The 4,140-nt window shown below is 38.6% G+C and overlaps 1 long non-coding RNA gene across 2 annotated transcripts; it reads left to right on the top strand.

Moving 5' to 3' along the window:
- Positions 1–987: 987 nt before the first annotated feature.
- LOC134075748 (uncharacterized) lies at positions 988–3,874 on the top strand. 2 transcript variants are annotated; one of them, XR_009938474.1, is made up of 4 exons: positions 988–1,039; positions 2,307–2,429; positions 3,318–3,399; positions 3,641–3,874. It is a non-coding gene; the product is annotated as an uncharacterized LOC134075748 (long non-coding RNA). The 2 variants fall into 2 exon arrangements; XR_009938480.1 differs by lacking the exon at positions 988–1,039 and having other exon boundaries at positions 2,228–2,429.
- Positions 3,875–4,140: the final 266 nt, after the last annotated feature.

The following is a 4,140-nucleotide window of genomic DNA, read 5'->3' as shown; positions in this document are numbered from 1 at the left end:
TAATATACACTCATGACAAAGAAGGGGGGGTCTCTTGTAGCCTACTACAGATAGATAGATAGATAGATAGATAGATAGATAGATAGATAGATACTTCATTGATCCCCAAGGGGAAATTCAAGAGGTGTGGTGATACTGAGGTGTATTTACAGTCGGAAGTTGCAGAGCATCTTCAATAGGATGAAAACCAATACACTCTATAACCATGAAGGGTTTTGCCAAGATGTGTTCTACTTCGAGTATGCAATAAAATATAGTAATAAACAATAATTGAGTCAATTTTTTTGTCGACACAACAAGTTGGTTTACTTTGATATTTTTCATTAATCAATGGCTATAATAGCATTCATTTAAATGTAGCTGCTAGGTGATCATCTTTCCCATTCTGTCTGATCCAGTCAAATTATTTACATACTACGTATATTAGGCATACAGGTGTGCATGCACGCATGCAACCTTTACGGGACACTAAAAGAAAATGTTTCCCAGATCAGCTGTATTTCATGATTAAGATTTAGCATGACATTTGTGTGAATGTGTACATTTGTGCGTAGTGTGTATTTGAGACTTTAAGATCATTGATTTGACGTAAAGCTAATCGTTAGCGTGAGGACATTGAGTTGTCACAGTTGCTAGTGTCTGGAATTCGCTTAGCAACCAGCTAAGCTGCTAACATTAGCAAGTAGCTAACTTTGTAAACACAACCCAGATAGCAAACTTCATTGATTTAAAGTTGAAAATTGGTCAGATTGGTTGATGTTTGGTTGAAGTTAAAAAGTCAACATCAATTCAATGTTTAAGTGTAATCATAATTTCAACGTTGAAAAACTGGCATTTCATCAACATTGTTTCAATGTCAATGTTCCGAAGGTATGGGCCGAAGATTCTAGAATAGAGCTTTGGTACGCGCTTTAATCAACCATCCAATCAGCAAGCAGCAGATTTTATTTGAATTTTCTCTCGGAGGAGCTGGATCCTCTCGCTGCACTGCACACGTTAGAGAAGAAGAAATAGAGGTATCAGCACAACATTTGTAAAGGTAAGTTCGACATTTCTCATTTTTTATCGGTCACTATTGAGAAACTAAACTAGAAAAAGTTGTTAAATGGGTTATTGCAAGATGTAGTTCGACCGTGTTGGTGAAAGAACTGAATTTGTTGTTCGTTAGTGCTAACATCATTATGCTAGTGAGTTAGCAGCTAGATTAGCTATTATGTTAATATTCGTTTTTAGACTTGAAGTTGGATTCACGGTTAAATTGTTATCGATACGTGGATGGTTAGTCTAGTGTTGGTTGGTTGGTTACCATTAGCAGGTAGCAGCTACATCCATTTTGAAGATTGGAGCACCAGAACTAACTGCTAACCGTTAGCTTATTAGCTTGCAGAGCTCCAGCCCTGGCCGTGACCCAGCTTTAGCTGCTAGCTGCTACCGAAGGAAGCTCTCGACACCTGGGACCGTTGATCGGCTGAGCTCGGTAGCGAGAGAGCTATGAATATTACCGACACACGTAAAAGAATGATCTGCATATGCGTTGGCGACTCTGGTCGTAGGTGTGACCCACTGTTTCACTGACTAATCAGAAAACTATCATCAAATATTGCCTTTCAAACAATTTCAAACCATTTACTCGTCAGCCAGCGCTTTTGCTGCCCAAACTTCTAAAACTTAGGCAATCATTTTTCACTGCTAGCAATGCAATCCTAGTGGGTCGTGGTGGGCTCGTCAGTCAGCTCTTCCCATATGGAAAATATAGAAAAAACTTATATGCCAGCAATGTGTTTTATATACAAAACTTGTATGATTTACTCTTGAAAGTGGCCCCTTTCTCGTTTTCCTCATACAACGTCATACAGTCCTTACAGCTTACAATGTTTTATATGTTTCAGGTTACACAGATTTAGCAAGGATCTTATAATGGTTTCACTGGCATATAAAAACCTGATAGATTAAGAGTAAATCATAAACGTTTTGTATATAAAACACATTGCTGGCATATAAGTTTTTCTATGTCTTTTCCGTATGGGTTTTGCTGCTCAAACCTAACAATTCTCATTTTGGTAGATTGTGGTCGTCTTAAATATCCATGTAATGTCATGTCTCATGGCAGGTCTCATTAACAGTGGTCTTCTGTCACCACTGTATCCCCAAATTATTGTTTCTATCTTTTTGTTGCATAGCTTTAGCTCACTTCATCATCCTAGGTATGCCACAGCTATCCCCCCCCTCCTCTCCATCTCTCCATCTCTCCATTTGAAACTCCAAATATATGCCTAAAGTGTCCCCTCTTCTTTCTCCTTATGCAGATGTCCTGGCTCTCAACAAAGGCACCAGGCAGGATTGTTTTTTCTCTTGCATTCCCATAAGCCTGACTTCCTGATGTCCACTACACTCTGTTCTCAATCTTCTCCAGTCTTTTGCAAACTTTGGTAAAGGCTGGCTTACATTGCACGATTTGGGCCTGTTTTAACAGTCGGCGACTAAATTTCCAAAATCGGGCGGAAATCTTGAGAGTTGTGCTAGAATCGCAGCGCGCTCCCGTCATCTAAATCGTTTAGTGTAAGGTGCCAATCTTAGCGGTTTTAAGTCCGTCGGAGGCAGTCTTTCTCTAGTTTTGCCGTTACGACAATATCAAACATGTTTGATATTATCGGAAGTCTTTTCAGTCGTGGCTCATGCAAATAGTGACGTGAACATTAAAAACCAATAGTAACCTCTCGCGAACACGAAAACAGGAAGGGGCAAAATAGGCGACAGCTGTAGCCTATATGATTATTTTGTTATTTCATTTCTTATAATTTATTAGTCGGCTATTCTACGAGACAGAACAACTCTATATCTGTTAGTGATGTCACACATCAAACAATGCTGCAGAAACGCGAAAAAAATACTTTGATATGAGTAGGCCATCATGTGATTTCCTGTTAATGATGACGTGTAGCCTATTGCACGATGGAAATAATTTGAAGGAATCTAGCAGCAGTCTTGTAAATAGTGACCCACAGTCTTTGCAAAATCCTAATCTGAGACTGGCCTGTGACTAGACTGTGACTAAAAACTCAATGAATTGTCTTTAGATGTGAGAGGGTCTGAGACTGTAGTCTTTCAAAAATCTTTTCCAAATCTTTGCAAAGTCTGTCAATGTAAGGTAGGCTTTAGTATCCCCAAATTCTTGTTTCTATCTTTTTGTTATATAACTTCTACATATCACCTCACCTCATCATCCTAGGTCTGCCACAGTGATATCTTTCTCCCTCTCTCTATTTGAAACTCCACATGTATGCCAAAAGTGTTCCCTCTTCTTTTTCCTTATGCAGATGTTCAGATGTCCTATAAGCCTGACTTCCTGATGTCCACTACACTCCGTTCTCAACCTTCTCCGGTATTCTGCAAACTGTGGTAAGTATCCCTTCATTTGTTGCACAACTTCATCAAACTTTATTCTTTCTAGCTCATTCCTTTTTTTTTTTTTTTTTTGAAAGACATCTCTGCCCGAGTACTTTTCCTTTTTATTTTACTTTGTTACTGCTCTTACTCCTCCCATCCATTTGTCCATGGAAGTAATTATTTGACTTAGAAACTCTCTAAATCTCATTACTTGACACGTGTGTTTTCTGTGCTCTCTCCTTTTAATAATCAGAATGCCTCCTTGTGTTGGATTCATGATGTTCACCATACTGCACGGCCTACTTTTTTTCTTCGCAAGCTATGGAAAGAAACTCTGTTCAGCTCATGAAACGGACTGTTCACATTTTTTGACATTTGTGGAGGAAGCAGGGTATCCTGGTAATTTTATTTTGCAGCTACTATGCTCTCGTCATAGATACCTTGCATCCTACCCAGTGAGTACATTATACGATTTTGATTTCCAGTATCTGATGGACATTTTGACTCCCATGTTGAAATATGATTATTTTATCATATTTTCTCATTACAACCTACAATTTGTATATATAGGCCCAACAAAGAGAGAAATCTGAACTGACAAAGCTGCTCTATATGCATCACAGGTCGATATTGTTGACCTTCACAAATGACTTCAGTCAGTCAGTTTCAGTTGTACATTTAGATAATTCCAAACATTGATGTCAACACACTGCTGTTCTTGTACCTAATAATAACTTTGAGTTAGTCATGGCA

The sequence above is a fragment of the Sardina pilchardus genome, chromosome 1 (assembly GCF_963854185.1).
Source record: "Sardina pilchardus chromosome 1, fSarPil1.1, whole genome shotgun sequence".
NCBI lineage: Eukaryota > Metazoa > Chordata > Actinopteri > Clupeiformes > Clupeidae > Sardina > Sardina pilchardus.
The sequence above is the reverse complement of the archived record's forward strand: the minus strand, read 5'-3'. Positions and strand labels throughout refer to the sequence as shown.